Source organism: Ictidomys tridecemlineatus, chromosome 14 (genome assembly GCF_052094955.1).
Source record: "Ictidomys tridecemlineatus isolate mIctTri1 chromosome 14, mIctTri1.hap1, whole genome shotgun sequence".
Taxonomy (NCBI): Eukaryota; Metazoa; Chordata; class Mammalia; order Rodentia; family Sciuridae; genus Ictidomys; species Ictidomys tridecemlineatus.
In genome coordinates this window covers 35,994,551-36,021,000 of record NC_135490.1, presented here as the reverse complement: position 1 = coordinate 36,021,000, position 26,450 = coordinate 35,994,551, and the positions used below count along the sequence as shown (strand labels likewise).

At 37.1% G+C, this 26,450-nt stretch overlaps 2 long non-coding RNA genes across 3 annotated transcripts; one reads left to right on the top strand and one right to left on the bottom strand.

The window, feature by feature from the left end:
- Positions 1 to 6,758: 6,758 nt before the first annotated feature.
- On the bottom strand, positions 6,759 to 20,141 carry LOC144370594 (uncharacterized). Of its 2 annotated transcripts, none has more exons than XR_013430509.1 (3): positions 20,089 to 20,141; positions 8,281 to 8,358; positions 6,759 to 6,859 (listed from the first exon to the last, which is right to left on the bottom strand). It is a non-coding gene; the product is annotated as an uncharacterized LOC144370594 (long non-coding RNA). The 2 variants fall into 2 exon arrangements; XR_013430508.1 differs by lacking the exon at positions 20,089 to 20,141 and adding an exon at positions 12,307 to 12,630.
- LOC144370595 (uncharacterized) lies at positions 12,408 to 13,111 on the top strand. Its single transcript, XR_013430510.1, has 2 exons — positions 12,408 to 12,555; positions 12,800 to 13,111. It is a non-coding gene; the product is annotated as an uncharacterized LOC144370595 (long non-coding RNA).
- Positions 20,142 to 26,450: the final 6,309 nt, after the last annotated feature.

Genomic DNA, 26,450 nt, shown 5'->3' with positions numbered 1-26,450 from the left:
TATCTAGTTGTTATTGATAGATATTTTTTTTTAGATGTGATTGACATTTAATTCAATAGCCTTTGTGTAGATTACCCTCCATTAGGTGGATGGGTGGGCCTCATCCAAACAAAGACCTTAAGAAAAAAAGTCTGAGATGTCCTAAAGAAGAAGGACTTCTGTCTCCTCCATGCTTTCAGAATCAAGCTGTAACACTGACTCTGCCTGGGCTTCCAGTCTACTAGCCTGCCCTCTGGAATCCAGTCTTTCAGTTTCTCTTGGCAGATGGATAGTTAGACAGACAGACAGACAAACAGACTGACGGATTGACAAACAGAAGATAGTTCTACTGGTTCTATTTATCAGGCCAGAATTAAGAATAGAGGGGGAGAAGGGAGCTCTTTTTTTTATTGGTACATTTCTGTTATATATCATCATATATTCAATGATGATTTTGAATCAGATCACACAAGGTCTAAAGCTGTCACCTCTGAATGGAAAGTTCCAGTCAGAAAGCCCATAGATTTCCTTTTTAAGAAAAAACAGCATTAGTTTATTTCTACTATGTACACTTGAGAGGTTTTCGATTAATACTTAAGTAATTCAAGCCAAAAAATAATTCCTAATAGTGTTCTATTTCTTCATGAATATTCTTAAAGTCACTAAAAGCGTGTAAGTCAGAAAGCCATTCATAAGGGCAAAAATAACATCATATACACACACACACCTATATAAACATGACTTCTATATTTGAAGCTGCCAAAAATTCCAATGAGGTAGGACAGGTACCCTTAGGCTTTAATGCACCAGAATTGTTTCAATTCTTTGCTTTTCATAAGAAAGATTTTATTTCCCCAGTTGATCAGAGAGCACACTTGGAGAAAAATCTGTTGGTATTTCCCTCGCTGAGTTTTAAATAGCCTGAGTATGTGTGATATATCTTTTGTAGTGAGTACTTTAGAGAAAAAGCATTGCTTTTAAATCTCATGCATGCCCCAAATGTAATGTGAAATAAATTCCACTGTGAATGAGCTCCTGCCATGTCTAAAAACTGAATTGTAATATGCAAGGTTTCTGTGAGACAGGCCATTTTTTTGTGGTCTTAAAAGCAGAAAAGCTAAGAGGATTGATAAATTTTAAATCTCTCCAGCAGATTTCATGAGCAGCAGTAAGCTTATATCTCCATGCAGTTTTAGCAGCAAAACTGAGAGTTATTCATTCTGAGGTTTCTCAGGAACTTGATTCAGTTTAATTAACAGGGTACATTTCACACAATGTATGAAAGCTAAAAACAGTGATAATAATAATGACACCAATGACCTTGAGTTTTCCCTCCAAGACCTTGTATTTAATCTCTGTGATGAACCCAGTTTCAGAGGGTAGTCTCTGGAATTTTCAATCTTGTTTGCAACTTGCCTCCAAAACTATCAAAGCTGTCATTAAAAGCTCCAAATCAACCAAGACTGTCTGGCTGTGGACTGCTGTAGGAAGTAAAGATCAAATTTTCCTTTGTGATACTATTACCCTGCAACATTCACGGCTCTCTTTTGAGCCGTCTCTCCAAGAATAAAATTCAAAGAACAATATCAACTACTGTTTGTTGAGCACATACTGCATGCCAGGTACCTCACCAGTGCTTCATACATCATCTCCTTTAATTCACATCACAATCTCATGAGTGAAGGTTTATTATTTCCAAATTAAAGATCAAGAAGCTGCAGGTCAGAGAGATCAATTAACTAAACTACATCACAGACCTCTTAAGCAAAGATGCCCAATTCAAACTCAGAGCATCTTTCCACTATGCCACGAAAACCTGCCTCCAGGGCCCGCTATCCCAGATCTGAAGTGGTACATAAGGATAGTACAGTTTTAGGGACTTGCTTTCTTCTTCTATACCTCAGATCATTCCACAAAATACTAAAACTTACTCTGAAACCTGAGAAAAAGTGTTCCCAGAGGCACTTCACCTAAAGAAAGCATTCCATACTCCACACCACTCCTTACCCACAGAGGCCACCTGTTCGCCTTGAACAGGGTTTCACAGCTAGGCTGAAAGGTAATCAGTGGACCAAAGGGACACTCAAGTTAACAGATAAGACTTGCAAATATTGGCCCTGAGTAACAGTCACGTACCATGAAACGGCTGCTATGCATGCATTATTTGAACTGAAATATGCAAGATAAATGGCTGAACATACAAATTGTTTTTCAGGGAGGAAAAAAAAAAGCCACTTGCAAATGTAAATGCAAATTGAGGCCATACAGGCATGAATTGTTCAAACAAAGCATCAGGACATTCACATTTCATCTCTTCAGTTTCAACAACTTTAGAGATGCTCTTAATGTGGGCATGAATATTTTATGTGTGTGTTTTGAAGAAGGTAGTGTATTACCTTTCTTAAATTCTCTATCAATGGCAGATTGTAGCAGACATTTTTTTTTCTCTCTCTCTCTCAACTGCATAAGCTTTGCTGAAATTTTGAACCTGATCCTCAGCACCCAGTGAGAATGGAATGAGACAGTGAGGGAACTCAGAGACGTTTCTTCTTAAAGAGTTTTTCTTTAAAAAACAAAAACAAAAACAACAAAAAAAAAACTCTTTAAAACAATTTTATTGCCTTCCGAAAAACATTTATTGGAATCATTAGATTTTATAGGTTTTGCTATTCTCCTTTCCAAGGCCTTCCCAGTTAGATGCCATTGAAACTGACTGCAATTTTATTGGTTGAAATGACAGGAGAAAAGAATGAATTATTATGTTAAATTCCACTTTGAGCCATGTGCCTTTTCTTTTTCATTGTGGCAATGTACCCATAGCATAGGATTTGCCATCTTAACCATTTTTAAGTGTAAGTTTCACATTCACGTTTTATTCACATTCATGTTGTCCTTCATCACTACCATCTCCCCGGAACATTTTCATCTTCCCAGATGAAATTCCATGTCCATTACATAGAGCCCACATTTCACTTTCTCTCTCATCTGGGTGAATTCGACTACTCTAGAAACCTCTTGGAAGTGGAAGCATAGAGCATATTTTTTTGTGACTGGCTTATGTCAGTCCACCGTAATGACCTCAGGGTTCGTGTGTGTGACATGTGTTGAAACTTCCTTTCTTTCTCAGGCTCAACATGTTTCTATTAATGTCTTCATCCATTCTTTCACCCATGGACACGTGAGTTGCTTCCACTTTTTGGTATGGTGAATAATGTCGCTAGGAACGCGGGTGTACAAACATCTCCTTGAGAACTTTCTTTCAAATCTTTGGGGTATACACCAAGAAGCAGAACTGCTGGATCTAAGACATTTCTATTTTCAAGTTTTTTGAGGAATACATGATTTTTACACAGTACCTACAGCATCAACAATGTGCAAGTATTCAAGTTTCTCCACATCCTTGCCAAAACCTTGTTATTTTACCATTGTTGTTGTTTAACAGTAGCCATCTTAACAGTGGTACCTCACTGTGATTTGGATCTGCATTTCCCTAATTATGAGTGATGCTGAGCTGCTTCTTAAGTGCTTAATCACCAGTATATCTTCTTTGATATATGTCTATTCAAGTATTTGCCAATATTTTAATCAGATTGTTTGGATTTTTATTGTTGAGTTACAGGAGTTCTTCAAGAGTCCAACTCCATTATTTTGCATGTGGATGTGTGTGTGTGTGTGTGTGTGTGTGTGTGTGTGTGTGTGATGTGATTCTCACATGATTTTCATTATTCATAGAGATTGTATTTTATTTAGTCATTGCAAACACTGAATTAGTGAATATAGAACCACTGCTCTGGAGAAACTGAAGGCTTAGTTTCCTGTGAAATTCTGGTCACAACGTTTTTGTCAACAGGTTGATACATTACTTTGTTCAGGGGTGTTCTGTTTAAAGGCATTCTATTGAGTCTATATTGTCAATTCGTTAACACTGAGCTAACATCCAACAGCACTATATACTTACACCTAAATGAAGCTGGTCTGATACACATAGTTTCTCCCAGAGGGAAATCACAGTCCTCTAGCACTTAGGAACACTAAACAGCAGTCAGCATGTGCTTGGGAGCCAATTTAAACAGCAAAACCATCACCAAAAAGCACAAAAATGTGAAAAATGTGGCACCAAATAGAATGTGAAAGGAACACATGTTTACAACTGGAGAGCAGAAACAGAAAGGCAAAGCACTGCTTTGTTTGACTTCAGTTGAGAACATGCACATCCATCTATCAACTTAAAAGATTTTACTGCTCAGCACATGTCCATAATGACCTTGAGAGTAGCACAACTATTATTTTGGGATTACAAAATTTGTATTTGTATATATTTGTATATACACACACAAATACATATTTGTAACATATATATATATATGCATATATATATATATATACACACACACATACACACACACACATACACACACACACACACACACACACACACACACATAGGTAAGTAGGTAGGTAGGTAGGTAGATAGATTCGTTTTCTGGAAATGTTGCTGTTCACACAATGAAATCTTGTCTCTTCCAGTCCAGAGGACAATTTTTAATTGAATGTATCATAGAGATCATGTAAGTAATTTTCTCATGTTATGGATGCAGGTACAGATCACAGAGATATAAAAAGGAAGTCTCAGAAAAAACAGTCTCCTATTTTCCTTATGCTTTTTTTCAGGGAATATTCTTGCAAAAGAATTTAGAATGGATGATGTTTTAGAGAACAAGCAAATGCCTAATTCTTTATCATTCAAACTATAGTCCCTTTGACAGTTATAGATTTAGCTGCAATCTAGAAGCCTATTCAGAGCTACGAAACCTAGCAACTTACTGTTCTGAATGTAGCTTGTTTGGTTTCTGGTTGGTTCCATGAATACTTTTTAAGCACAACCTATAATACTGTATTAGATTTTGTTCGTTTTTATAATAGTATGTGCAACTAGATTCAGATCTGCATCATAACTCATGACTAGCAAATGTGGTATTTTCTACTTTCCCCTTCCAAAATGTGTCCCCAACACGTGTATGTACTCAGACATAAATGTTTAGACCTGGATCAGTCTTGTAGATGTAGGGGAAAAAAAATATATATATATATATATTTATATGTTCACCAGTGGGTGGGATCTCTTTTTCACCAAATTAAAATGTGTTCAATGTGCAAATATCTGTAATGGAAAGCATGAACAGTAGGTAGGAAAAGTTACACTTAGTCATGGTGACAATCAGCATCACACCAAAGAGAAGAATTTCATAGCTTACATGTCACTTTTTTTTAATAAACAAAATCTCATTGCTCACAATGATGATTAGTAATAAATTTGAATTATCTTATTAATATTTTAATTAAAATTTATAGCTACCATAATCCACAGATTATGAAAGTTATGGAGCTATTACTCTTATTTATCTATTAATAATCACATAATAACTATCAGTGAGATATGTACTTTTGTTCAGGCTAGGGCATGACGTAGAATTGCCTTAAAAATTGCTTCTTTAATATGTACTTCCTGCTGCTTTTGGATGAATTAGCCCTCATGAATTGTGGCTACTTTAAAAGGAATTCAATCAAATTTATTTTACATTGCCTTACTTTTTAGTGACCAATATTCATTGAAATATATTTTTCATTGAAATACTTTTGCTTTTTGGTACTGAATGAATAGTATGGACTTATCTTACCAATAATTACCTGTGACTATTTAAGCTTAGATGAATTAAAATTAAATTTTAAAAAATACATTTCCTCAGTCAGACTTGTCACATTTCTAGTGTTCAATAACCACATGTGGCTAGTGGTTTACCCCATCAGACTGAGTACTATAGAGGATCACTCATTGCAGAAAGTTCTATTGGATCATGCTGATATATAACATTAAAAGTTTGAATTTGAAGTCAAATAAATTCTTCAATAAGCATATGAATGTGACCCATTTATCATTTCAAAGAGTAAAATTTAAGACTCTCTATATCTGAGGTTGGGGGTGTAACTTAGTGATAGAAAACTTTCTCAGCATAAGCCAGGCTCTGGCTTAATCCCAAATACCAAGAAAATTAAAAAAAGACTCTATGACAAAAGGAAAAATAAAGGATCTCAATATTGTTTCATAAAATGCTAACTATCCAGATGTCTCATACCAAATTCCTTGTTTCTTTAGCTCTACTTTGCTAAATTCTCAATCAAGTTTGTATACACCCAGTAGCTATGTTGCCCATTACTGGTTGTACTTATTTCAAGAATTTTCATGGTTTCTTTCACATATCCAGCCTTTGTGCTGTATTGTGATAATCCTTAGTTACATTGCTCAGAGTGTTCATTTCAATTAGGGATTTAGCTAGCTTTCTGCAAACATCCAAATCTAATTCTAAATTGCATGGTACATAAAATAGTAACTTGTAAACATTACATATAGTCTCTTCATTCATGCTATAGGTAAATGTTAGATGCATATGTGGATAAAATATACATCATTTTATATGGTAGCATTACCTTTTAAAGACATTATATATGAAAATTTAAAATTAATGTTTTCCCATTATTATATGTTAATTTGAAGTGTATATTAATTCTCATAAGAAATTTGAATATGTACCTTGAACAGAGGAAGGATACGACTAAAATAATGCATGAAAAATAACACCTCTGCTAGTGAAAACTAAATTATCACAACTGAGAGTAAAAAGAGGTAAATTTGGGTCCTATTTTAAATTTCCCCTTCCTGTCATTCATTATTTCAGGCTCTTACTTGCAATATGACTGTTAGGCAAGAAAAATGACTAAAGCATACCTTTGGTCTTTAGTAATTCTTAAATACTGTGGCACACATTTTGTTCAGGATGGATTCTCAAACATGGCAGGGAGGGTTGACAGCTGCCCAGGAGATCTGTAGAACAAACAAAATAATAGTTCCAAGATGCAGGCAGCCCCAGCCAACAAGAAGGATGTTTTTTTGTTTTGTTTTGTTTTTTCAAAATTTTTTCCTACGGAGAATAGGTTGAAAAGTTGTATGGTCTTAGGGAAGAATTTGACTTCCATAATGCAATGAGTCTGTCAAAACCTACAGCAACATCCTAAAGCATGTGGCAGGAGAGACACGTTGTCCAGCAGTGGAGATGCTATTCACATCTCTTTTTCCAAACGTTGAAACAAAGAGCCTTATTTCACATTTTTCAGCAGACAGTTCTTTCTTATAAACATTAGAAACAGTACACAGAACATGTTCAAATTGTAAAGATCACTAAAATTATGTTAACTTAAGAGGGCATGCTATGAAATTGCCTAGATATTATAAGAATGCTCATTCAAATATCATTACCAACCTACCACTGAAGAATTCTTAATGCACAAGTAAAGATAATCACAATTTATAATACTAAAGAAGAGAAAAGGGATTATGAGTATTAGTTATCAAGAAGTTTTAAAAATTCTGTTCCCACTCTCTTTTGTTTCCTTGGTCAATTATTTCTTATGGATGATTCAGAAAAGAAATAGAAAAGATGAGCTAGATAATTAATAAGAAGGCATGTGGGAGGGGTGAGAGAGAAGAGAAAATTGCAATGTAAATTCTATGCAATCAATAAATTGTACGTTTCTACCGATATTACTCTATCTTCAGTAATGTGCTATGCCCTAAAAAAGACCGAAGTTAGCAGATTAAATCTAATTGAAATAAGGATATATATGGAGTCTTTGCTAGTGGACTTAATTAATTAGAAGCCATGAATAATTACATAACAAAAAGTATATGTAGTGCTAGATTTCAGGTAGAGACGTGTCTTTACCGTGCAAGAGTTGTTCCATTATAGTTCAGAGACGAGAAAGCCATAATTAGCAAGATTCGTCTTGATGAAGGAAATAGGTATTAATTTGGTCTTGATAGATTATCCAAATACATGGGGGAAGAAGGACACGAGAATGATCCTCCAGGGCTACAAAGAAGCAGAATCAGAGCAAAGTATCTGTGTTCAGAAGGCAGATTGGAGAATAGAATATGCACATGTGTTGCACAGTTATAGAGAATCAGGGTACAAAAGTCAGGTAGAGTCTCCTACTAGGGACTCACACATGCCATAGAAAGCAGGCAAAGCTCTCAAAGATAAATGGCAGATGAAGCAGATACATTTGTCCCCATTTACCCTAAAGCTTCCATGAAATAAAGGCCTACAAATACAATAAGGAATAAAACCAAATGACAATAATGCAGATGAAGGGTCACCACTAACTAATGAGTGATTTAAAAATGTCTCACCATCATCAGTGGGCAGGTCCCTGTCTAGCCTGTTATAATGTTGCAAGTCAGTTCACCTGTGAGGTCCTGATGGGGCTGTGGGTCCAGTCAATCAGCAGGTACTTGTGAGGACTGAGTTTGAGATAGATGTGGAGCTGCAGAGAGAAATTAATAGAATCAGCACTTATATCCCTCAATCCTATCCAAAAGGGAAAGCAAATAAAAGCTAATATTACTCCCGTGCCAAAGCCTAAAAGTTCTCTAAAGAAATTGAGGGCAATGTTTGGTGAAAGCAGATGCTCCTAACCTGGATATTGACATTGCAAAAAATAAATCTTCCTTTGTTCTACTATTAGAGGGATTTGCATCTGACATCTCACTCCTTGTCTACTTACTGTGAAGGAAATCTCCTAATCAGCCTCCCGTAAAATACCTTCATGCCATATTTTGTTAGTAGGGTAGAAGACTTACTCAGGGAAAAAAAAAAAAAGCCATTTTTATAGGGCAGCAAATGAAATTTGCACTCAATTCCTGCCCTTTTATTTTGAAATTGAATTAATCACAAATTGTATCGAATTGCCTATTAACATCTCAGTGACACTTCTGCTTCTTTATGCATTTCCTAGACTGACTCAATGGGGGTGCTTGCACAAGCTGTGGAAGCCAAGAGAGAACAAAAAGGTCATTCTTGCTCCTGCAACAGTAGGGAGCCCTGGCTTTGCAGACAGCCCAGGTCAGCTTTGCCTGCACTGTGTATGCACCCTATGAGTTGCTGACTGCTCTGGTTTTGCACTTGCTGATTTTCCCAACTCCAGGAACAATCATCTCCCAGAACTAGAAGTACCACCAGTGTTACCAATTGTTTTGTAAAGCCTCCAAGTCTGTGTTCAGTTATTTCTTGCAAAGAGATACTCAGAGTCATTTCTCATTTCCTGAATAAAATTTGGCTTATTCAGCAGAGTCATTAAGAAACTTAACAAATGAATGCAACACATGTTTTTAAAAATCAATATGAAAGAACGCCTGACACTGGAGAAAAGATAAGCTATTGAAGAGACAATAACTGGAAAAAGATAGCTTTCAAGCTGAATGAATTCACTGTGCTTCCACAAATAGTAAAAATACATCGCATCCATGGAACACAAACATGTGATGGAAAAGGGTCTCCCAAATAATTAAATACAATATCTAAAGTAAATGACTTAATTAATTAAATAAATAAATAATGATAAAATCTAAAATAAAACATTAAGACAATGAGATTGGAAAATATAAAAAGATCAAAAAGTAGATATGTGAAATCATCAAAGAAATGATCTTAAAAACCTGAAAGCTAACATGTATGTGACCATTTTTGAATGCAAACTAATTTCCCAGCATAGTTAAAAATGAAGACTCACTGCTGAATTATTTAAAATGTATTTTTACCCAGTTGCAGGCCAGATAGACATAAAGCACTAACACGTGAAAATAGGACATGAAGCACAATATTTGTTTTATAAAACAGAGTTTGAGGAAGCTATAAATAGACTGTTATACAATGAACCATCAAAATATTTAAGCAAAATCAAGTTACACAGGATTCAGAATTATTTTCTGTATTGTTCATTAAGACATGGACCAGTTTCAATGCTTTCAAATCTACTCTTAATGGAAGAAAAAAGATTTATAATTAAGGCTTAGGCAAAAGTTCAATCCATTGCTTTTTACTTGTTGGTAAAAGGGTATTTTTAGAACAATGACAGTGAACCAAAGGTAAAAGAAGTGCATGTTCTTCACCAGGAGAGCCAAGAGAAGGAGGAGGACACTCAGTTGATGATGGAGTACAAGTTTCATCCCACATGCCAACTGCAGACTATTAGCTGTGACAGTTTGGAATGCTTTGCTAAAAAGAATTTTAAAGTTTAGTCTTGGCTCAGTAGGAATGTGTCATTATCAGTTAGCAATGTCTCCTTTGCATTACAGAATGGGAAATAGCCGTTGCACCTTTCCCTAAACCATCTTTATATAATCTGTCCTCAGAATTCCTTTTATATTCTTATGTCAATCTTATTGCTATAAATGATAGGAAGGCATTAGAAACATACATGTATATATTGTCTCTATGTCATCTTTTCAGAATAATTTAGATCTTTGGAGATGAGTTTATAGGCAACTTGGGCTTTAATCCATTAAACAAAACAAAAGCATCCAGGACTGGGGTGACCAATGAAGACTCTTGTAAGAAAAAAACATAGTCCTTGTCCTTAAGGAGGTGGCAGTCTAGAAATAGAAATAAATAATAAAACTAAGAATGTAATAGGAGAATTATTTCCATTTATGTTGCACAAAATGCTATGTTATCACAATGAAATAGCAACTAACCTTTGTGAAGGAAGCGGGAATTTCTATGATACGGTAAACTTCAGAAAGGGGGCTTGAAGAAAAAGTCAGTACATGCCAGGTAGCCAAAGATGATGGGTGGTAGAAGAAGACATTCTACATATAAGCAAGACCAGGACCAAATGAGTGAACGTGCAGAGGTACTAATAAATAATAGCTGTTCTTCTCTAGCAGAGAAGTTGGACGTGAAGGTAAACGAGAAGTGTAGGGGCCAATAAGCAAAGTGTGAAAAATAAGCCAGAAAAACTAGTTGGGTACAGTTTGTAAAAAGCCTTTTCTCCAGTAGACAATTGGGATTTTCTCAAATGGGTGTGGGGTTTGGGAATCAGCGTCCCTTTAATACCTAGTTATGAGTGTGGTTTCTGGGGCAACTAGGACACTGTCCATCTATAAGGTCTTTAGTACAGCACTTGGAGCTATCATCTTGAGCAGCCATTGATCTAGCCTCTCTACGTTGCTTCTAATAGATGGTAACACCTCTAGGAGACTTGTAAGGGTTTTTATATTTTCCTGCTGGATCATGGTCACCTAAAGGTGAACTTCTATTCCTTCCCTAATCTCTTCCCACAACACATGACAGCATATAAGAATGATGGTTAATATGCATTATTGCCAGCATTTGTGTTCTTTACTCTCATCAAGACTTCCATCGCTGGACATTATTACCTTATATACATGAGCGTTTACACAAATGGTGTGACTTTGTATTGTGTACAGCCAGAGAAATAAGAAGTTGTGCTCCATTTATGTACAATGAGTTGAAATACATTCTGCTGTCATGTATAACTAATTAGAATTTAAAAAAACAAAGATGCCAACCAACACAACATCGTATGATATACCTGAAGTGCTATTTAGTGCACTTATCCACAGAAGAAATATTGAGTTTAAAAATGTAGGAGAAGAAGAGTAATTGTCTTGTTATATGAAAGAACAAAAGAGTATCCATTGAAAAAAATATCAGAAATAGTGAGCAGAGCAATGGGTGCCTGGTTACAAATTCAGCTTGCAGAAGTATCATTTACCTTGCTCTTTGAAAACTGAAAATAGTCAGGAAATGTAATGGAAATGATAATGACAAATAGAATGTCAATGACAGCATTTTTTCAAAAGAAGATTTTTTAGAAATCAAAATATAAAAACAAATAAAGAACATGTTCCTTGTGACAAAAATCTTAAAGCGTCAAAGAGGGAGGGAAAAAAAGACTGTGACTATATGGAAAGACACTCTTTTGGGGGGTTGAAAACACAACCTTATAGCATTTGAAACTCTTTGCAAGTTAATCTGCACATTTATGGTTGTCAAAATGAGAGCAGTTTGGTTCTAAAAACAGACATTCCTGTATTTGGAAAAAAAAAAAAAAAAACAGACTTCAGTCTCTCAATACCTCTACAATGTCGACCCTATCTGGATTGATGTGATCATATCAAACACTATCTTGGTAATACTCTTAATGACTGCACCACTTTGAATTGTAACTGCCATGATTACCCCAGGGAAACCCTAGTCAGTTTTCCTTGCACACATTCCCAGCATACTATAAACAGACAAATTCATTAAAGTGGTATGTGGAACCGTAGAACAGGACCCTGGCTCCAACAACATGCCCTGACTCTTTGATATTGAATTAAGATAAACTGGGCACATTCTGGCTTAGATGAAGTCAATTTTGTCCTAACCAACATATTTACTCTTCCTGACCCAGATTACAGGGATTCACCTGGTCTTCCTGCTGCCCAAAACTATTGAAACCAGAGTTTTGAGATGAAACTTGATTCCTAGCTTCTGCTGGCAGGTGGAGTCAGTCTGCAAAAGCGACAAGCCTCTGTAGCCGAGAAATGTTGCAACTCTTAATGACTGGCCTTGCCCTCCCGTGTTGCAGGAGACCCCAGCAGTCACTATCAATTTCTTCTTCTTTTAGGATCCTTGTCTGATAAATTTGAAGAATGAATTCCATGGACCAGGATGGGTGAGTGTAGAATAGGATTTTTTTGAAGATTAGAAACAGGAACAGGATTCTTGCATTGCAAGAGGGGACCTGATAGCAGGGTGTTTTTGTTTTGGTTTTGGTTTTTTTCCGTCAGAGTGTAGGGGTTTACATAACATTTGCTATTGGTCCAAACTAATGCTAATTAGGATTTGGAAACATCTTATTGGTCAATTTTTGAGTTCCAACTTTCATTTACGTCTGCCCCACTTTCATTTTCTTGTAGTAGGTCAGGAAGCAGGAGGCTGAAGTTGCTGGTTGGGGCAAGCAGCAGTGTGTGAAGGAAGCTCTGCAGCAGGCATCAATCAGTACCAGGCCTAGGCCTGGCCACTGAAGAAAGACAGGTTGGCCGGCCTTGGCTCACCTTGGCTCCCCATGCCTGCATGGCAGGCTCCTCCCCATAGCTGTGAACTTTGCCTGCTGCCAGTGCTCCAATCCACCTGGGTCGCCATCCACTGTACTGCTTGGCAACCGGGGAGCCATGTCACTACACTTTTATAAGTAAATCTCCCAATAAATGGCACTCTGTGAAACCCTAGACCTGTCTGCTTCTTTCTTTGGTCTCATGGCACCTTGTGGCCAGTACTCACACAATGGGGCTAGATTATTCTACAACAAAAATTCAGTCATCTTTCAAGTCATTTGTTAAATCATTGGTAACTTGGGATGGCCTAGCCATGTGGCGACTGTTTGCACCAACAAAATTGGAAGCCATTCTAAATTAGGGCATTTGACTCCCCCGTCCCAACCATCAATTTATCAGCATACCACTGATTTATTTCTGTCTCCAAGCCCACCTGGGTTCTCAGCTGTACCAGGAAATCCTTATTTTCACTTCTTTCTGTTCTCTATGGTCCTTATTTTTCAAAACTTCCTTCTTCGCTCCCCTCTCAAATCAACAATGAACATAAATTCTCTCAGCATTCGGTCGTTCCTCTGACTCATCAATTTCCCCACATTCATCAATTCTTATCCTTTCCTCCTCCTTTCTTGTGGCAATGTTGTGCCCTCTCAGCGGGATTTCATGTACTTATGTCTTTTGAGAGAATTTTGTTAAACTCTTCTCTATCTGCATGCATCAGTTTCTTGTGATTCAATTGGAAAAACTCTCAAATCTCTCCAATTTAAAAAAAAAAAAAATGTCCCTTTTCCCCCAGTATCCCTTCAAGCCTTTCTGAATCTGCTCTCCTGGCGTAGTAGCTCCCGTGTGACTGCTGCGTTTGGGACCTAGTATCTATCACTGGCTATCTCTGGGGCCTGAATGAGTCTAACCCTCTTTGCCTCACTTGCCTCATCTGGCATCTGGGGAATATACTAATGCTTAAGAGAGGAGATAATGCATCTAAAACACTTAGATAAGAGCCTGGTACATGGCAAACAGCCATTATTAGTTATCAACTATGACCTCTTATTTCTATCACTTCTTCCCCTACTGCCCTCCATTCAACTAGGTCCTCAGCAATCCTCATATTGCTAAAACCAATGTGCATATTTCAGTCTTTACATCACCAAACTTTTGTAGCACTTGGCATTTTCTCCTACCTGCCCTATGTCCCTGTAAAGTCCATTTATGTAGCTTCCACTCTGCCTCAATCTCATTTTCTCTGAACCTCGTATGCTATGTGCATACCCTCTTCTGGACTGATGGCATATCTAATTATGTCATAGTCTTCCTTGGCTTTGGGCTCATTGAAATGTCCTAAGTCAACTGGTCACTCATACACATTAGGATTTTTTTTTTTATTAATAATAGCAATTATTTCCAGAAGATAAAAGATAGGTAAGTGAGAGTTTGAATAACACATTCAAAAAACAAATTTTTACTCTATGTTGTACAAGCTAATGCAAAGTCCCAGATTCCTGTTCTGATTGGTGTTACCATATTGCTTGAAAGCTCACGGCAGGCAAAACCACTGCATGTTATAAATCAGAATCCAATAGTAAATTGGATTGGTATTCTCTGAAATAATAATTGAATACAGGATTGCTAATGGTCCAGGCATCAGGCAACTTCCCAAAGGATCAAGTTGTATGGATTACATTATATTTTTACTATGTTCTTATAAGGATGGGAATGTCTCCAAAATATTTTCACTAATCCACATTTCCTGAACACCTCTGATTTCATCCACACTAACCTATTTCTTTTTTTTTTTTAGAGAACGAGAGAGAGAGAGAACTTTTAATATTTATTTTTTATTTTTTAGTTCTCGGCGGACACAACATCTTTGTTGGTATGTGGTGCTGAGGATCGAACCCAGGCCGCACGCATGCCAGGCAAGCGCGCTACCGCTTGAGCCACATCCCCAGCCCACACACAAACCTATTTCTAACACACACTATGTTAACCTGAAAACCTCTATTTTCACTAGTTGCTATCATCTGGATATTTGTGTTCCCACTCCCCTCCAAATTTCTGAGCCCTAACATGGTGGTATTAGGTAGGTGAGTAGATCATGTGGGCAGTGCCTCTGTGGATAGAATATAAAAGAATCTCCTCTCCATATACAAGAATGAGCAGCTAAATCCGAGAGTGCTGCCTTGACCCTAACATCACAGGAGGACATAATGAGAAAGCACCACCTCTAGTGGACCCTCACCAGACACCAAATCTGTCAGCCCATTGATATTGGACTTTCCAGCCTCCAGACAGTGAGGAACAAATTCCTTTTGTTCGTAAGCTACCCAGCCTATGGTATTTTGTTATAGCATCCAAATAAACTAAGATATTAATTCAAGGAACACTCATTTCTAAGATTAATTCTGCTAATAATAGGCTTTTCTGATATTGGTGCAAAATATAAAAGCTGAAACACTAGGAGGAGCTGCTTCTGCAGACTTAACTTCCTTTTGTACACTTGCCAAATTCTCCTTAGGGGTGTGTTCCTGGTGAGAGCAACTGACTATTTCAATTCAATATATACAATATCACACTATACGCAGTGAGGTTTTGCAAAGTAAATTATAGGCATCTCAACTCTCTAAAGCAAACCATTCTTCCTGCCCTTTTCCTCTACTGTCTGGTCTTAGCAAATCCGCATAAACCTCCCAGATCCATGGAGATGTCAACTTCTTCTGAGATGCTTCTTCACCTCCAAAGCACACAGTAAATCCCTCGACTCTGAGCCCCTGCAGTACTTACTCTGCAGTAGTTTGTCACATATTATTGAATTGTTTATATATTTTCCTTTATTCTTCTTATAAGGCTGCAAGTCCCTTAAGAACAAGGACTGGTTGTCTTTCACTTATTCTCAGGGGTCCGTCCTACATCTGGTGTAAAGCAGGTGTTAGAAGAGTAGTTTAGGAATTGATGAAGGGGAGCAAACCAAAAAGCAGCTTATATTGGGAAGCAGCTATAGCATTTATATTGAGCAAACATTTTGAGTGTCTATGATGTGAAGGGACACATACTCCAATCTGAAAATATAGAGTGAAGTCACAGTTCCTACTTCTGAAAATTCATATTCTAATTAGGTAGTTAGTTACCCGAGGTAGGCATATCATAGAACATATTATCATAGAACATGGATGCACCCCATTTTAACAGGTAAAAACCAATATGCCAAGTCAATCTGGAGAAAACCATCCTCTTGTTCTTAAAATTGTTTCAGGTACCACGGCTTAACTCAATGTTTTGGTGAGCCTGTTTTCTATTACTTATATTTGCAAGCAATTAATTATAAGTGTGAGGCCAGGATACACAGTACAAATTTCAAGACTTGCATTTCATTTATTCCTCTATATGCATTGGCTAATTAAGCTACTGCTTTGACCAGTCACTAGGAGTAATTGTGACAAATGTATTCATTCTAGAGAGTGTTTGGTGGAATTAATCAAACCACAATCAGTTTTGGTTAACAGGTAAAACCTCAATGTGGTTTAAAGCACCAGGCATTTCCTTGTAGGGTATTTAGTTAGAGAAAAAGAAAGAATCTATGGGGTGGGGATGCAGGTAGGAATAATACTGCATGAGCCTTGATTGCAATGGATTCCAACCCCCAGAAGTAACACTTGCCTTCTGTTTAAAAAAAGAAAGAAAGAAAAAGAAAAAAATCGTGTAATTCTTAGACTAGATCAGAAAAATTTAAAGAATAACTGCAAATTCACTGCAAGATGATTAAAAGCCAACTCTTTCAAAGGCAGGATTCTGCTACCGCGACCTGTCCTCGAGCTCACAAGCCATAGCTGAATTCCTTATATGACTTGGAGTCAAATGAGATAGATTTTTCAAGCATTTTAAAGTTGTTTGAGCACACATTTTCATTTGCTTGTTTGGAAAGTGTAACACTGTAGCTGCATTCAGAGGTAAATCCCAGCCCTACAACCTGCACAGAAAGAAGAAATAAACGGAATCTCATTATTTCTGCTACTTCTGTTTCTTACCCAATCCAAGATATCTGAAAATAAATTTAATTCCTACAGATAATTCATTTATTTCAAAACCTTTTCAGAACATTTTCTATGTCATCGTTTTAGAAAATTGGGGTTTGGCAATTACTCCACCCATAGAGATGGCTGATTTTACCACCTCAGTTCAAAATTTGAAGGGATTACCTGCAGTTTTATGTTCTTATATTCTATTGCCAATCACGCTTAACCTGTTACACTAGCAGGTGGTGGGGATGCTTTGTGAAATAAGACAGCATCACTGTGAAGAGGGAAGGAGGGAGGGAGGGAGGGAGGAGGGAAGGGTATAAAAGGAACTGAGAATAGTTTTAAAGCAGGGTGCCTTCATCTCCACACTGTTAACATTTTGGAATCGGTAATTTGTTGCAGGGGCTATCCTGTGCAGTATAGGCATTTTAGCAGCACCCAGGCATTTAGTTAATGCTATAGCAGATACCCCCTCACCAAGTTGCCATTTGGGAAAATTAAAAGTGTTTCCAGGATTTGCCGAATGTCCCCTATCCTGGTTGAGAACAATTAGTTTCAAGTGAAATGATTTTCAAATGAAATAATCAGTTGGTGCTTTATTAATTTTAACCAATTTTACATTGCCTTGCAAAGTGGATATTATTACTTCATCTTAAAGGGACACAGAATTAAGAAATCGGAAACAATGGCCCAGGCCCAAAGATAGAACTGGATTCAAATGCTGAGTATATCTGGCACTATGCTCAATCATAGGCATTTGACAACTCCCAAAGTGTGTTGGTCCTCAAGAAACTTCTAGACTGGAGAGGCAATGGTATTTGTTTGACAAAAAAACTAAATTATTCTCTTGACTATGGATTTAAAATTGAATAATTATAAAAATACTGAGGTGAGGTCATTTTAAACTGTTGAAATAGGAAATAGAAAGTGCTCAGTAAGTTTTAATGTGTCACCTTGTTTTATTAAACCCACCCTGACGCTGTCTTTTGTAGGCTTTTGAGCATAATTGGTATCATGTCATTACTTATCTCCACATAGCTCTGTTTTTGTTTTTATAGAATATTCCTATTCAAAAATATTGTGAAAAAACCACTCTCATCAAATCACTCAGGCTATCTTGAATTCTGTTGCTCACACTATTGAACAAAAGGCACAAGGTGTCTGGAGGGTTTAATCCAGAGCCTGAGCCATCTGGAAGCTTCTGTCCTCAAGGACTGGTTAGGTGAACCATACTGAGAAGGCAGTTATTTACAGAGCCCTTCAGCGCATGTTCAGTTCACAAGCACACTGAAGTAACTGCCTTTAGATGAGAGCAAAGAAAATGTTCAACTGGACCTCAAGATGAAAGGAGCCAAACCTTATCTTTGGTGTTTTCTATCTTCAAGTTGTACTTTCAAAATATGGACTTTAAGAGATTAGGAATTTGTAGGGTTTTTTTTTGTTGTTGTTGTTTTGTTTTGTTTTGTTTTTTAAATCTGGGTCTCTTTGACACTTTATAAACAGCAAGATTGACATCATATTGCCACAGATAAGTCACATGAATGGATTGGCATATGTCCTGACAATCTCATCAAGTTGTCTTGGGAATAAAATTAGTAAATTCACATAAAAGCACTTTAACAATGAGATGAAGAACAACATCTGTGAGAAAAAAATATTTGTACTTTATGGCTTCCAAAATGTTAGCACCTACATTTTAAAACAGTTTGAAGTTTCCCTTTGCTTTCTTGAAAGAAAAAGAAGGGACCATAGGAATAAGGTTTTCAGTGGAAACTCATTCTCTTCTTGATCACTCTGGATTCTTTCCCTCACCTCCTTCTGAGCAACCAGACACCATTTTACTAATGCCCCCCGCCAGCCAACCTCCTTCCTCTCCACAAGATCAAAGTCTTCATCATTTCAATAACTATAGTTTCTCCAATATTTACAAAAAACCCCCCAAACTTTCTTTATTTCCATTTTCCCTTCAATTTACAAACCTATGCTTTTCCTTCTTTATGGCCAAATACCTCTTAATTTATTTTATAAATATTGTCCCTGTTTCCTCTTTTCCTATTAATTTGTCAACACATTCCAAGCAGCAATGGCTGTCCCTAGCCTTAATAGCACCCATGTTGCTACATACTGAGAGCTTGTATCTTCCACTCCTCCCTGAGTGTGGGCTTGACCTAGTCACTGACTGCTAGCAGACAGAAAAGAGCAAAAGAAATGGGAATGTCACATCTGAGATTTGGTGTCTAAGCAACTATGGCTTCTGTCCTGCACACCATCTCCTGCACTCCTGACTACTCATGGGGAAGTCAGTTGGCATGTGAGCTGCCCTATGAAAACACCCACATGTGAGCTGAGGGAGACCTTGGGCAAACAAGCAGCAAGAAACTCCCTTCTGCCAACAACAGTATGGGAGAACATGAAATGAATTCTCCACCTGTCGAGGCTTCAGCTGAGAACACAGGTAAGCCCAGCTGTGCTTGGAATCTGTGAACAACCTTGAAGGTGTAACACATGATGCCTGGATTCCTGGCCCACAAAAACTGTGAGATCATAGATGTGTGTTCATGTAAAATGAGTTCCACATTTCGAGGTAAGTTGTTATGCAGTTTTTATTTATGGGCAGTCTCAAATGTTGGAGTGTGTAGAGAGTCTTTACAAAGATAACCCTTTTCTTTTTTACCAATTGTTTTTTTTAATATTTATTTTTTTAAGTGTAGATGAATACAACACAATGCCTTTAATTTTATGTGGTGCTAAGGATCGAACCCGGGTCCTGCCCGTGCTAGACAAGTACTCTACCTCTGAGCCACGATCCCAGCCCCTCACCAATGGTTTTTTAAAAGAAATATAAAATAGGACTGGGAGATGGGAAACCAATAGACTGCCTTTATTGATAAAAAGTTAAGCCAGAGAATGAGGTATAGCAATAGCCAAATAATTGTCCTGACTAAACCTTAGACAGAGATGGACTTAGAACCCTGTACTGGGCAGGGCTAGATGGAACAGGGCAGAAAGAACATGCCTCTGGAGAAAGATTCTGTCACCCACGAGAAGCAGACTACAGAAGCACCTTGTAAGCAATCGATTCCTATAGGAGAATGGACAGAACAAATCGCATCCACTGTCCATCCCAAATTTACCACTCACAGGCAGCATGAGTCTGAGGTCAGGATGCCACACCCTCGGACTTCTTGGCACCTGGAGGGAAGGTAATCAGTAACCATTAAGCAAGGCTCCCAGTTTATGAGTCATTATAAACTACTTATCAATTCCCCTGTAATAGTTAGGAGAGCCACCATGTGATTGCATTCCAATTTACTGAAGTAATTTCCTATTGTCAAAAATTTTAATTTCAAAATTGTATCATTATCAATATCATTCCATGAATATTTCTCTTTCTTTCCTTACCAAAGCTCCCTGAAAAGTGTTAGCAACTCAAAGGTCTTAAGCATTTATATCTTTTCTCTGAATATTGCTAAATTGCTTTCAGAAAATTTGACTAATTTCCTTCGACACTATCAGCAATGTGAAACAATGTACTTCTGACTCTCCCCCCCTTTTTTTTAGCCTTTGTTTTGCAATCTTTGTTCATTTGTAAGTGAACCATATCATGTCCTTATTTTAATTTGCAATTCTTTGATTACTAGTAAGGTTGAAAACTTTTCATTGTTAATTAGCCATCTGTATTTCTGTTCCTCTAAATTACCTTTTGTGCCCAGGGCTCCTGGATCTGCTGGACCTGTCAACCTCGATTCACAGGGCAAAGTTCAGTTTCACTCTTGTCTGCAGCAGTGTAATCTCACAAAGAAAGAGGAACTGGGGAAAATACCACTGGGTATTTCAAGCTAGTTTTAATATCAATATATAATCCCATCTTTTGAATTTAATTTCTGTAAAATGTTTTCTAGTACATAGCTTGTAGTAACTTACACCTAATGCAGCCTTACAGGGTGCTCACAATGTACCACCCATATAGGACAACCGTATGCGGGAGATAGTATTTTTATTACCATTTGCAGAAGAGGAAACCAAGCAGAGAAGAAAATGCGTCATTTGCCCAAGGTAAAAAAAGGTCACAAGCTGCTACAGAGCTGGGACTGAACTCAAGTACTCTTACACACCAGAGTCTATGAGTTTGACCCCTAACCCTCCAGTACAATCCTGTGGTCAACCTTCAAGGACGATGGAATGAATTCGTCCAAGTCATCTTTAATGAATAATATGTCTACAATTCTAAACAAGATAAGGATTCTTTCTCACTCTGATAAGCTTTCAATAACAAGATAATAGTTTTCAGAACAACACAGCATTTTTTAATTATAAATGATATGTATATTTTGATATTTTAACTGCTCAGAGCAGAAAGTGCAAGAATAGTTCAGTGATAGAGCTTGTAGCATTCATGAGACCCTGGGCTCAATCCTAGGCACCAATTAATCAGTCAAACAATGTGCAAAACACAGTTAATCACAACAGAGTGTAAGAAATTGAAAGTAAGCTGAAGCCCTTTCACGTATTTTATCACTAAATACTATTAGATGAGGAAATGATTAAAAGCATAAAATTTTAATTCCTTTAATAGATTTTGGGCCACGCTTTCACATATACGTCCCACTAAGACATAGAGATATTACCAAAGAAACATAAGTATTGGGGGAAATTGAACTATTCTGGTACAACCATTTGAATTTAATTACACAAAGGAGATTTAACATAATTAAGGAGAAGAAGCAAAGTATTCAAAAATGGCCCTGGTTGTGCCAGGCACAGTGGCACACACCTGTAATCCCAGTGGCTTGGGAGGAAGAGGATCAAGAGTTCAAAGCCAGCCTCAGCAAAGAGAGAAGTGCTAAGCAACTCAGTGAGACTCTGTCTCTAAATAAAATACAAAATAGGGCTGGGGATGTGGTTCAGTGGTTTAGTGTCCCTGAGTTCAATCCCCTGTACCAAAAAAATAGGCCCTGATAAATCCAGGATATTTGTATTGCTTCCTCTATTTCTCCTATTTAGATCACTAATTTGTTCCCTTTATATTAATATAAAAGAGCTTATTATGCATTTAATTTAATCATGTGTATGTAATAAATCACAAGTGAATACAATTGAGGTATATGCTACAACCTCCGCAAAGCTATGCTATTAAAAATAGCTGATTTATAATTTCCTGAACATTCTTAAAATCATAGCAAATATTTAAAAATCAATTAATACTTTTTGTTGGTTGGGATATTTCAAAACCAATGCAATCTAAAAACCAGAAGAAAAATCATATTATTTTAAATAGCATACTTATTTAATTTTTAAAATGTAAACAATAATAATTTTAAAGCCTAAAATAGTCTTTATTTGAAAACCCTTTTAAACTAAACATTGATTATTTCTCTACAGTCATTAATTAACTTATACCTTAATTGTCAGTGTTTCAAAGTAAGAATTGATCTCAAATATATATTTTCTGTTCTTAATACCTATTTCACCTGTTTCAAAACACTGTGAAAATTATACTTTGCAACATATGGACATAACACACTTAAATAAAGTCAAGTGCCATATCTTTATCCTCAGGTATAACAACATACCTGGTTCATAGTAAACATGCAAACGATAATTGTTGTGTATATTGCTTTTGTTTATTTCAAGACAAATTGAAAGGGGAATATTTTGCTTTCATGCCAATCTATCATCAAATTCCTCTTAAGTATTTAAAATAAAAAAGCTTTAAGAAAAGCAAAAAACTATGATTAATTATTTTGACAACAATAAAATACCACCTTTGTATTTATGTTTTTTGACCACCTTTGACTAAAACCAAAATCAGATATTTGATTTTTTTTTTTTTATTGGTACCAGGGATTGAACTCAGGGGTACTTGGGCACTGAGCCATATCCCCAGCCCTATTTTGCATTTTATTTAAGCCAGGGTCTCACGGAATTGCTTAGCACCTTGCTTTTGTTGAGGCTGGCTTTGAACTTTCAATCCTTTTTTAAACTTTATCTGTTTTTATTCTTTACCCCTCACTCAGTATGGTAAGCAGAAATCTATAATTCAATAACATGATTTAGGAAAAAAGGAATAATGATCTTGGGAAAAGGAAGAATTAAGTTATTTCTAATTACCTCCCTAATTCATATGTAATTTTGAGCAAATCACCTATTTGCAAAATAACAGTTACCTCATAATCCTTTCTAACAAACTCATAATACTTTTCTAACATCATAATATTTTATGTTACTGTCCTTGTCTATTCTTGGGTAAGCCACAATCTCTTTTCCAAAATTATTTTCTAATTATTAAAGGTAATCAAAGATATTCTTTCCAAAATAGACTTCTGTAAAAAAAAAAAAAAAAGATGGAAATAATTCTAAAAATACTGATTCAAAAGCCCTAGAACAATACACATTTTGGAAAAAGTTGAAAAAAACGTTAAAATGTTCCCAGAGGAATGACGTAATAATGAGATAGCTCTTGTGAATGAGCAAGTCTCACCTTTTCTGTTCCTTGCTTTGTTCCTTCCCAACCAGGGAATGAATATAAGAGAATAACATTTCGTGTGATATCATAGTTCCTAGCTCTTTTTCTGGGTCTAAAGGTTCTTTGATGATGTCTTTGATGTTTCTCATTACTTACAGAAATTTGGTGTACCCTTAACCATCTTAGGATGGGCTCTAACATGCAGAAGGAATGGTTCTCACACAGGAGTGCTCTGGGTTGTACTCTCAACTCTGGCCCTTGGAGGACATTGTGTTGAAGATGGGCCAGGGTGCATGGGGAACAGCCCTGCCTAGCCAGCCACTGTGGGATGATGAGGAAGGAGACTGATGCCTACAGCTCACTGCTCAGCCCTGAAGTCTATTTATGCCCTGTGATGCTGTCCAAATCAAATAGTAAAAGCTCTAAGAATAGTTGGGTTTTAAAAACCATCTGTGCTGGGTTTGGGGTTGTGGCTCAGCGGTAGAGCACTTGCCTAGCAAGTGTGAGGCCCTGGGTTTGATCCTCAGCACCACATAAAAATACATAAAAAATAAAGGTATAATACCTTTGGGTCCAACTACAACTAAAAGATAAATATTTTAAAAAATTGCCCTTGCACATTGAAATAAATCATAATATTTCAGAGACACAGCCACATCAATGTTTATAGCAGCACAATTCACAATAGCTAAACCGTGGAACCAACCTAGATGCCCTTCAGTAGATAAATGGATTAAGAAATGTGCTATATATACACAATGGAATATTTTTCAGCATTAAAAGAGAATAAAATCATGGCATTTGCAGGTAAATGGATAGAGCTAAAGAATATAATGCTAAGTGAAATTAGCCAATCCCCAAAAACCAAATGCCAAATGATTTCTCTGATTTAAGGATGCTGATCCATATTATGCTATGGGGTGGTGGGGGGAATGGGAGGATTAAATGAACTCTAGAAAGGGCAAAGGGAAAAAGGGGAGGGAGGATAAGGAAGGGGGTGTAGGAGTAGGAAAGACGGTGGAATGTGATGGTCATCATTACTCTAAGTACATGTAAGTATGAAGACACGGAGGATATGGAAAATTGTGCTCTATATGTGTAATATGAATTGTAATGCATTCTGCTGTCATATATAACAAATTAAATTTTTTTTAAAAAATTAAATAAATAAATAAACCCTGTTCACTATATATATTTTATCACTTTTTGAACTAAATTAATGTACTTTTTTCTTACAAAATAATATACTTAGAAAGTAATCACAACACAAGCAAGTCTATATCTGTTCTAAAACTACTAGTTAGTTATCAAATATTCTTCAAAATGAAGCCAGACTAAACTTGTTTCAAGTCCCAGATAATCCATAATATAGTAGGAAAAACTTTATAAGAGAAGATGGGCTTGCAGTTTGGAATGAGAAGCTCCAAGTTTTCATAGATCTCATTTGTTGACCTCATTACATTGAGCAGGGAACTGTTGCTTGCACCTGCAAGGAAGAATCTGCTCTCTCAAGATGGAATTCTGCCAGATGCTCTTTCCAGTCATTCCAGGGTTAAAGACTGAAAGCGATCAAGGTCCCTTAGGATTGATCTCGCCTCCATGAAGTCTTCCATGATTTTCTGAATTGAGATTCTCTCTCCAACCTAGGAATTTATTAGAACGTCAATACTGCCTGTTACACACTTCATACTATATTTAAGCAACATTAACAACCCTTATACATGCCTGAATCTCTTCTGTTTGAATCAGCTTTCTCATTACTGTAACCAGAAGACCTGACAAGAACAATTTTAGAGAAGGAAGAGTTTATTTATCACTCACAGTTTCAGAGGTCTCAGTCTTTGGATAGTCACCTGCATTGTTCTGGGCCAGAGGTGAGGCAGAAATTCATGGCAGAAAGGGTGTGGCAGAGGAAAGCAGCTAAGGACAGGAACCAGGAAGTAGAGAAGGACTTCTCTCATTAAGGACAAAATATACTCCCCAAAAGCATTTGGTCACTTTTTGAACAATGGCCCGCCCCCTCCAGCCACACCTTACTTGCCTATAGTTAATACCCAGTTAATCCTTATCAGGGGATTAATTCCCTGATTAGGTTAAGGCTTTCATAACCCAATCATTTCACCTCTAAACCTTCTTGCATTTCTCACACATGAGCTTTCAGGAGACTAATGTCTAAACCATAATACCTACTAAAATCAGGAATCAGCTGAAAATACCAGAATGCTCCACCAACAGTCCTGAAACAAGAGGGGTCTTCCCAGCCCAAAACTGGAAGAAGGAAATTGTTGGAACCTGTAATGTTGCCTCTCCATCACGAGAGACATGGAGCAATCCCAAGCATCAAGGTCCCAGGCAACAGTGTTCAAAGGCAGGAAGCCTGAAAAGGGCTTTTTTTTCACCCTCCCCTCACTTAAAAGGAGACAAAACTTTTCAGATGCCCTAGAAGAATTTCCTTTATATCTCATTGCCCATTGAAGATCACACTTGTCTCCAGAACATACTCTGGAACAAGAACTGGGCCACTTACCCAAAGTTCAAAGTACTTGGACCAAATCAGAAATACAGTGGGAAAGAACTAGGCCAGAGGCAAGATGCTTGAGGATAGGCAATACACTCTGTCATAGTTAGTCTACCCTATGTGTTTTAGTCTGCTTTTTCAGTGCTGTGACTTAAAGATCCAACCAGAACAATTATAGAGAAGGAAAAGTTTATTTAAGGGCTCGCGGTATCAGAGGTCTCAATCCATAGGCAGCAGGCTCCATTCCTTGAGGCTCAAGGTGATGCAGGACATCATGACGGAAGAGTATGGCAGAGGGAACCAGCTCACATGATGATCAGAGAGCAGAGAGAGGTCTCCACTTGCTAGACACAAACATATACCCCAAAGCCACACCCCCAAATTCTACCACCTCCAGCCACACCCTATCACTTCACTTATCACTCAGTTAATGGCTATCAGGGGATTAATTCCCTGATTGGATTAAGATTCTCACAACACAATAATTTCTCCTCTGAACCTTCTTGTATTGTATCGCAA